Genomic DNA, 10,273 nt, shown 5'->3' on the forward strand with positions numbered 1-10,273 from the left:
TCCTTCCTTTCCTTACCTGTATAACTGCTATGCCATTTTTAAAAAAGATTTTTATACTATATTTAAAAAAAATCACAAAATAAAAAAGAAGTCAATCTTGTTGTCAGTTCAAGAGTGTTATATAATGGAACCTGATAGTATTGGTTTTCATCTCTCAGCATAATTCTTTGGAGATTCATCCAGGTTCTTGTATGTATGAAGAGATTGTTCCTTTCTATTGCTAAACAGCATTTTTTGGTGTTAATTTACAACAGACTCTAATTATTCAATCATTTCCATTGAAGAACATTTGGGGTCTTTCCAGTTTGGGACTATTATGAGTTACTAGCCAAAGTAATTCACTTTTTATACATGAACTTATATAAATTTTATGGGTAGATATTTGTGTGAACATAAGTCATTATCTCTCTAAGAACATTGTATGTACATTGTAAGTATGTGCTAGTTAGGCTGGGAGAGGTGGTACAGGATTATATTTCCCCCGATTTGGGAGGCTGACACAGGAGGATGGTGAGTACAAAGCCAATTTCTGCAAGGGTGAGTTGCTGAGCAACTCAGTGAGACCCTACCTCTAAATAAAATACAATATAGGGCTGGCAATGTGGCTCAGTGGTCAAGTGCCCCTGAGTTCAATCCCCAGTACCCCCCCAAAAATAAGTACACACTAGTGAAATTGCTAGGTTGTACAGTAGTTGCACATTGATGTTATTAAGAAAATATCAAGCTGTTCTCCAAGTCATTGCAACATTTTACATTCCCACAAGTAATGCAAGGCTAATTCAGTTTCTACGCATACTCACCAGCTTTTGTCATTGCCACACTATTTTTATTTTAGCAATTTTGATAGTTATGTAGTAATACCTCACTGCAGTGTTTTCTTGCATTTTCCCACTGGGTAATGATGTTGATCATCTTTCTGTGTATTTATTTTAGTTAAATGTCTCTTCAAGACTTTTATTCATATTCTAATTAGATTGTTTACTTTTACTGATGAATTTTGAAACTTCCTTGTATTTTCTAGATACAAGTATTTTTCAGATATATGGTTTGCAAATATTTTCTCTCACTGGATTGCTTGTCTTTTCATGTTCTTAACAATGTATTTCATGAAATAGAAGTGTCCAAGTTGTCAGTATTTCCTTTTTATAGAATATACCTTCATTGTCAAATCTAAGAACTTGGGTTTGGCTCTAGATCTTGAGGAGTTTTTCCCTTATCTCTCTCTCTCTCAAAAAGTTTTGTTTTACAGCTTGCATTTTTTTTTAAACAAGATGTGAAACATAGGTCACAGTTCACTTTTTTGCATATGGCTGTCTGATTGTACCAGCACAGTTTGTTGAAAAGGCTATCTTTTCTACAAAGAATTGCTTTTGCACCTTTGTCAAAACTCAGGTGGGCATATTAATGTGGGTCTATTTCTGTGTTCTCTGGTCTGTTCCATTTATTTATGTGTTTATCCTGTTTCCAACACTATGTAGTTTAGATTACTGTAGCTATTTAATGTCTTCAAATCAGATATACTGATTCCTTTCTTCTCATATATATTTTGCTATTCTAATTTCTGTACCTTTTCACATACATTTTAGAAAAAAAATATTGTTTTCAAAAATTTTTACTAAGATTTTGAGAGGAATTTTGTTAAACTTGTATACCAATTTATGGAATATTGACATCTTTACTATGTTGAGTTTTCGAATCCATGAACACTACTTCCCAAATTATTTAATTCTTTAAAAAAATTCTTACATCAGTGCTGTGCAGTTCTCAGCCATGCAAAACCTGACTAAAAGAGTAGTTTATGTTTTCTCTCTCTTTTCTCTGTTCATCCTATTAAAAGGTCAATTTCCCTGGCATGGTTTTGTCCTTGAATCTCTTCTCTAGGGCAGCAGCCTATTTTCTGTCCGCCTTCTCCCCGACCTAAGTGCGTGCTACCATCCCATGGAAGATTCAGTGGATAAGGACATGAGCCTCTTGAGGCCCCAAAACTATCTTTTTGGTTGTGAACTAAAGGCTGACAAAGATTATCACTTTAAGGTGGATAATGAGGAAAATGAACACCAGTTATCCTTAAGAATGGTCAGTTTAGAGACTGGTGCAGAGGATGGATTGCACATAGTTGAAGCCGAGGCAATGAATTATGAAGGCAGTCCAATTAAATAACACTGACAACATTGAAAATGTCTACACAGTCAATGGTTTCCCTTGGGGGCTTGGAAATCCCACCACCTGTGGTCTTAAGGTTGAAGTGTGGTTCAGGGCCTGTGCATATTAGTGGGTAGAACTTGGTAGCTGTGGAGGAAGATGCAGAGTCAGAAGATGAAGAAGAGGAGAATGTAAAACTTTTAAGTGTGTCTGGAAAGTGATCTTCCCCTGGAGGTAGTAGCAAGTTTCCCCAGAAAAAAGTAAAACTTGCTGCTGATGAAGATGATGTTGATTATGAAGATGACAATGATGATGATGAAGATGATGATGATGATGAGGAGGAAACTGAAGAAAAAGCTCCAGTGAAGAAATCTTTATGAGATACACCAGTCAAAAATGCACAAAAATCAAACCAGAATGGAAAAGACTCAAAACCATCAACACCAAGATAGAAGCTCAAGAATCCTTCAAAAAATAGGAAAAGAACTCTTATTATGTGAAGAATTGTTTCTAGATAACCGACCAGGAGGCTATTCAAGATCTCTGGCAGTGGAGGAAGTCTCTTTTTTAATAAAATAGTTTAAACAGTTTGTTAAAAATTTCCATCTTATTTCATTTCTGTAACAGTTGATATCTGGCTGTCCTTTATATAATGCAAAGTGAGAACTTTCCCTACCATGTTTGATAAATATTGTCCCGGTTCCATTGCCAAGAATGTGTTGTCCAAAATGCCTGTTTAGTTTTTAAAGATGAAAATTCACCCTTTGCTTGGTTTTTAAATATGTATGGAATGTTATGATAGGACATAGTAGTAGTGGTGGTCAGACATGGAAATAATGGGGAGACAAAAATATACATTGAAATAAACCCAGTATTTAATATAGTAAAAAAAAAAAAGTCAATTTCATTGGTCATATAAATTGACCTTTTCTAAAAATAAGCATTTTGTTTTATCCTCATTTTTTTTTTCATTTTTCGATCTCATTGATTTTTGTTTTTATATATATTATTTCCTTTCTTCTGCTTTTTTGGGTTTATTTCACTCTTATTTTCTTATGTTTCTGAGTTGTCTGCACAGACAAAAGTAAGAGTTATCCTCTTTTATAATATATAGAAATTAGTGTGATAAATGTCCCTCTCAGAACTACTTCAGTTGCATAGAACCCATTTTGATGTACTGTGTTTCTTGTTTTATTCAATTGAACTTATATTCTTTTCATTTCTCTTAAGACCAATTTTACTTTGACAAATGAATTATTCAGAAGAGTGTTATTTCCAAATGTTTAGATAATTTTCTGTTGTCTCTTGATTACTGGTTTCTAGTTTGATTCTGTTGGGTGGGAGAACACACTTATACTGTTTAATTTTCATTATTTTAACTCTATTAAGGTCTATTTAATGGCCCAGGACATACTCTATCTTAGGGTATGCTTTGTGGGCCCTTGAACAAAGCATGTGTGCTGATGTTGCTGGATGAAGTTTTGTAAATATAGGGTTAGATCCTGTTGGTTGATAGCCCTTTGAGTCCTTTATCCTTGATGATTTCACCATCTAGTTCTTTAATCAGTTTTTGACAGAGAGATACTGAAGTCTACAAGTATAATTGGAGATTTGTTTCTCTCTCTCTCTCTCTCTCTCTCTCTCTCTCTCTCTCTCTCTCTCTCACTCTCTCTCATTTCAAGTGTATTTCTAACTGAATCATTTTCATCCTGGTTACTTTCAAAATATAGCCAGAGTATTCTAACATCTCCATCAAATTGTTTTAGGATCTATTGATCATCTTTATGTTTTCATTCTGTTGGAAAAAAATTTACCTGATTCTGGATATGATGAGTGATTTTTTATTGAAACTTGGATATTTTTGTATTATCCAATAGATTCTGGATCTCATTTTAATGTTCTTTGTGAGTTACTTGATATAGCTCCAGAAGGAAAAGGAGGGTGCTACCTTATGACTGTCAAATGAGGTAGAAGTCCAGGTTCCCCATTAGCTTCCATTTATACCTGAAAGGGAAGGATGTTCTTGTTTTGGGAGCATGAAAGTCCAGGCTCCTCTTATTGTCTCCAATAACTCCACTGGAACTGTGAAGGGTGATGTGTTCTTTATCAGCTAGTGAGCGTGAAAACACCTTGGCCTTGGGATTCTCTGATACCACCCTGCTCAGGGATTGAGGCTACTTGTTGTACCTTTGTAAGAGTGGTGGTATGAGATCCTTATTTGTTCTTAACTATGTTGGGTAGGGCTATAGTCTTAGCTTTTCCTTTTTCATCTATTTTATTTTTATTTTATTACTAGTATTTATTTATTTACTTTTTGGTGTGTGTGAGTGTGTGTGTGTGTGTGTGTGTGTGTGTGTGTGTGTGCATGTGTGTGTTTGTAGTAGAATAATGATTGTCTAGGTTTTCTATCTGGAGGTTGCCTATATTCTTGTCCTCTGGTTCAATTGAACTTAAAGTCTGTTGGGGCTTCTTTGGTCTGTCTTGTGACTTCTTTAGCACCAAATCTGAGAAAACAGAAATATTACCATAGCTTCGTTCTTTGTCCTGAGTGCCTTGACTGAACTGTCCTTATCTCCTCCTTTCAGAGTCCTTATATGTTTGGTTTGTATATGTTGGTATATATGAGGTATCCCCCAAAAATTCACATGTGAGTCAATGAAAGAAGGTTCAGAGAAGAAATGATTGGGTTATGAGAACCTTAACCCAGTCAGAATTAACCACCTGATGGGGATTAACTGAATGGTAACTGAAGGTGGGTATGGCTAGAGGTGGTAAGGGCTGGAAGTGGTGAGCACTGGATCCTGGCATTGGGGTATATATTTTGTATCTGGCAAGTGGAGTCTCTCTCTCTCTCTCTCTCTTTCTCTCTCTCTCTCTCTCTCTCTCTCTCTCTCTCTCTGCTTCCTTATCATGTGAGCTGCTTCTCTTCTCCAAACTCTTCTTCCATGGGGCTCCACTTATCTTGAACCCCAAGGAATGAGGCAGCTCTCTATGGACTGAGACCTCTGAAACTGTGATCCCCTAAATAAACTCTTCCTCCTCTACAATTTTTCAGGAGTGTTAGTCAGCTTTTCATCTTCATGACCAATATATCTCACAAAAATAACATAGAGAGATAAAAGTTTATTTGGGACACACAGTTTCAGAGGTCTCAGTTCATGGTTGGCAGATTCCATTGCTCTGGGTACAATACGAGGTTGAATATTATGGTGGAAGGGCATGTTGGAAAAAGGCTACTCAATTCATGGTAGGAAGGAAGAAGAGAGAGATAGACAAAGAGGGAGAGAGAGGGAGAGAGAGGAAGAGAGGAGAGAGAGAGAGAGAGAGAGAGAGAGAGAGACAGGAAGAGAGAGGATGAGAAAGAGAGGGGGAAGGGAGAGGGAGAGAGAGGAGTGAGAGAGAACACATGAGCCAGGGACAAAGTATAGTCTGAGGTTATAACCCTAGTGGCCTACTTCCTTCAGCCATACTCCACCTATTTACAAGTAGTACACAGTAATTCATTCAAATCAATAAATCCAGCAAATGGATTTATCCCCTGATGAAGTTGCAGCTCCATAATTTAATAATTTCATTTCTGAATATTCCTCCATTATCCAACACCTATACTTTGGGGGGATACTTCATATACATATAATAATCCCAGGAACAAAAATGACTTATGTAATGAGAGGAAACATGAGGACAGAAGGCAACATGAATTTTGTATATGCCAGTTAAGAATGTTCAGGATGTCTCAATGAATGTCTACGTGGAGGTCAGACAGCACTAGGAACAACAGGCATTAACTGAACATCTCCTGAAAAGCAACTGAGGGCTGATCAAGACCAAGTAAGAAATTCTACTGTGCCTTTGATTGTTGTGTGATGTTGGGCATATTTAGGTCCCTAAATATAAGAAATGTAAAATATTTGTTTAGTACTTTCTTCAAAGGACTTAAGTATGACTTTTAACTCCACATCATTAAGTCATTGTTTTATGTGTATCCTGCCTTCTAAAATGAAGAGGCATATCCTTTTTACTGTGGACCTCTAGAGTTGTAGCTCAAGAGTCCTATTAGGATGAGGCCTTTTGAGGAGGCAGGAAGAAAAAGGCTGTGACTTGATAATGGATGACATCCAGAAAAGTGAAATGCCCAACTGTTGTAATCTAAGATAGACATAAAGCAACATATCTCAATTTTTTATTCATCTCTTCATTAAACTTCAGTTATCTTAAGTGAGTTCACTAGTCTGGTTGGAATTAGAGACTATTGTGCTTTTGATGACTTTAGTGACAATTATAAAATGTATAAATTAAAAGTAAGGTGCACGTGTCTGTACAAGTGTCAACCCATGCATATTCAGAGTTAGATAAGAAGCTGCAGCATGGAGTACACATTGGGAAAATGTGGATCAGGGAAGTTTCATTGTAAGGGAGGTATAGTTATATATCCCAGGCTCTGGGATGGTGGCATATGGTGGTATTTGATGGAAATGTAAGCCTAAATTACATTTTTGTAGAAAGAGAGAAGTAGTACTTAATTCCTTTAGCACTTTCATTGATTGATTGCTGTTAGGGCAATCTTTCCAGGTAATATTCTGCATATTTTGGTAGTTCTCTACTATCTACTACCATCTTCTAAGCCAATCATTTCTTTCAGCTGTGAGAGGAAATTATTCATTTAAAGAAAAATCTACTTTTGCTTTAGGGCTTCCAATGATGTGTACAAAATACAAATTCAACAATTAAATTACATTAAATTAAATTAACTCCAGCAGCTGTAATTTCTCTTAAAAAGCACAGCAGAGTATTGGGCATGAGAGAATGCCATGCAAAGGCTATTTTTTTTTCCTGATGGTTTTAGCTATTTAATCTTTTGATTCCCACAAGAATTAGGGTGTTCAAATATACTTTTCATATGATTTGAATCTTTCATATTAAATGTCTATTTAATATAGCTATAAACTTTTCTATTTGACAGTGTCTATCTATATTAATAACTTGCCTACTTCAACTGAATAGTTAAAAACCACCAACAATGCATTAGAAGCATATAGAAATAATCTACCAACTACCAGTGAGAGCTGATTACTACTGCAAAACAAATTGTCACTGCATGATATTCATTATGACTTGCTTAAAATATGTATATGCCCTGTGTTCATTTTTATCTAATATTCTTCTTGCAGTCTAGAACTACTTTATTTTCTGTACCTAGCAGTATTTGACATACCATATTTGCAGCCCAAGTTGAGTTGAATGAACACATGGTACTTGGGATGCTGCTTTCTCAGTTTTAGTTCATACCCTTCAGTTTAGTATCAAATTCAGGCGGCAGACTATCCTTAGGATTATTCTTCCTATTTTTTTCCTTTCATTTGTATTTCATTTGTCTGGATTACTGAACTTAATTTTTAGAATATCAGTTTTGGATGTCATTGACTTCAAGAATTAAAGGTCGCCTAGAAGTATCAAAGTTACAATCAGAAATCATTGTGAGTTAGTCTATACAGTAGTTTGCATATCAAAAATTTTCATCTAATTTGCCAGTCGGTTTAAATAATAGTGTTGACTAGGAAAATCTGGAGTATAGTACTGTTTTTGACACTAGTTTGTTTTCTAAAGTTGGAAAATTTGCCTAATTCCTTTCTGCTTTCATTGTTTTATATGTAAAATGGGGGCAATCAGACTAAAGTAATTTAGTTGTGAGATTGTTTTAATTGTGAAGATTATATACAAATTTATTAATAAAACACATGCTTATATTTTTAAATTTGAAACACTAAAAGTTAATTTCCTACAGAAAGATAGCCACTTATCTTGCAGGAGCCCAATAACGATGTGAAATATGATTTCATGCATGCAGTATTCAATATCTATGGTATAATATCTTAAAAGACATTGATGCTCTGTTTTCATAAAAAGCAACTTTTACCAGATATCTGATCTGAGCCAGGCATTCCCTGTTCCCACAGGCTTTCAGAAGTGAGAATTCATTAGTTCTCAAACCAAACAGTCCCTCAATCACAAGAAATCTTGCAAGTTTTCACAGGTCTCTGAGGAAGTTTTCGCACCCCTTTGCATTCATTGCCTTAAAACTGAAAACTGTTTGGAATTGAGTTTAGTCTTATGTGAAGAAAGTTATTGGTAATTTTTCTTTTTAGTGGTGTGTGTGTGCATGCGTGTGTGTGTGTGAGAGAGAGAGAGAAAGAGAGAGAGAGACAGAGAGAGAGACAGAGACAGAGAGAGAGAGAGGAAACCATTTATGCACAAGACCTGTAACTTTCTTATGTATTTTTCCTATTATTCACTAGAATTTTGAGTGAGTTGGGTAACAGAGAATTGTGGTCATCACAATGGCCTGTGATGGCAAAGTATATTTTAAAAGCAGTCTAGGATTACAGTTTTAATACTGACTGCTGTTATTAGCTTGCCTGTGTTCTGGAATTCTGAAGAATTTCCTGCAGATTTCTCCATTGTCTATGTGCTTATTATGTTCTCCACCAACAGCAAGGGCAAAACAATAGATTTTCATTGTTCTGACATATATTGTTATATTTATTTATTTATTTGGTGTCTGAGCCATGAGTAGACTTTTTACTAATTGAGAGGAAAAAGGCAATGTACTGAAGACAATTTTCATTGAGCTAAGAGTATTTTCTTAGGACAGATCCCAAATTGTGCACACTCAAAACAAACACCAGATGCAATCCAGTTCACCAAATGTATTGATTTGATAAGAGATGTTTTTAGGAGAAAAGAGGAAGTAAGCAAATCTGGAAGCCATCGTTATGAATCTCTTCAAAGTTGCAGGAAAAGGGATTGGAATTAGAGCTTTCATTGGGCCCTTAGCTGGCCACTTCTCCATGTTCTACTCTGAAGCCTCTGATTAAATTTCACATATATGAAAGGGAATCATTGCTAAGGGTAGAAAACTATAATAATCTAATTCCTTGAATGTTTAAAGTTTCATTTCATGACACTGACTTGAGTAAAGGAATTTGTGGACATTCCCATCTCCTTAGCCTTTAGTCACCATTCTAAGGGCTGAAAAGGGAGTCTTGTGGTCTCTTTTACAGACCTGTTTTGGGTCTTAGACTCTTACCCGCTGAGGAGACAGCCATGCACCTGGGACTCCCATAACGTACAAATCTTGGAGTAAAACCTTTCTCACTGAAGATCTGGAAAAATAATAAAACAAAGAGGGGGCCATTCAGGAGACATCTTGGTATCCTTTAGCACCCTGTGAAGAGTAAAGCACTGTCACTCCATACAGGCTTCATAAGAAGATATCATAGACAGGGTGGATTATACACTCCAGAAGTTCATTTCTCATGGTTTTCACATCTGGAAAGCCCAAGATCAAGATGTCAGCAGAGTCTGCTGAGGGCTCACTTCCTGGCTTACGGAACAGCACCTATCAGTGTGTCCTCAACATGGCAGAAGAGTATGCTTCCTTAGGTCTCTTTTAAAAGCCACTAATTGCACCATGAGAGATGGCTCCCATTACCATCCAAACATCCCACCTACTAATGCCATCACTTTGGTGATTGGCTTTCTGTGTAAGAACTTTGAGGGGACTCATATTTTCATGTAGCATGTCTAAGCAGCAGGCCTGAGGTTCATACCGAAGCTCTGACTCCATTTCTACTGCTTTCCATCATGGTCTCACATGAATGGTTTCTTAAGATTCTTCTATTAATTATTTAAAAAAATCAGACAGAAAAGTGTGTTAATGGAATTCATACCACTGATTAGCAGAGCCATTTTCCAACATGCTTGGATTCAAGTAGGTTTGTGGAAGTTATTTGAGTAATATGACTGAAAGAAGGTGATCAGGACTCGTAGGTCATCTTTAATGAGGAACTAACTCTCTACACTGTCACCAGTTCTCTTCTCCTGTCCCAGTGGTCATCAGTTCCTTTATTTGACTCCTCTGTGATAACTCTTAACTGCTGTGACCTGAAGGTAAGAGGGGTGCTTTTCACAGAGGGGTCCACAGACCTGTATCCTTATATCATCAGGGGAGAATTTAGTCTCAGGCTTCATCCCAGACCCATAATGGAATCAGAATCAGTTTTGTAAGATCCACATGTGTTTTGTAGACATGTTCAAATTGGAGAAAAACTGCTATAACAGATGAAACAAT

The 10,273-nt window shown here is 36.3% G+C and overlaps 1 pseudogene across 1 annotated transcript; it reads left to right on the forward strand.

Annotated features, from left to right (window-relative positions):
• Positions 1 to 1,938: 1,938 nt before the first annotated feature.
• On the forward strand, positions 1,939 to 2,903 carry LOC306659739 (nucleophosmin-like; annotated as a pseudogene). Its single transcript has one exon. The product of its transcript is annotated as a nucleophosmin-like (transcript).
• The last annotated feature ends 7,370 nt before the right edge of the window (positions 2,904 to 10,273 follow it).

The sequence above is a fragment of the Sciurus vulgaris genome (assembly GCF_902686455.1).
Source record: "Sciurus vulgaris genome assembly, chromosome: 1".
Taxonomy (NCBI): Eukaryota; Metazoa; Chordata; class Mammalia; order Rodentia; family Sciuridae; genus Sciurus; species Sciurus vulgaris.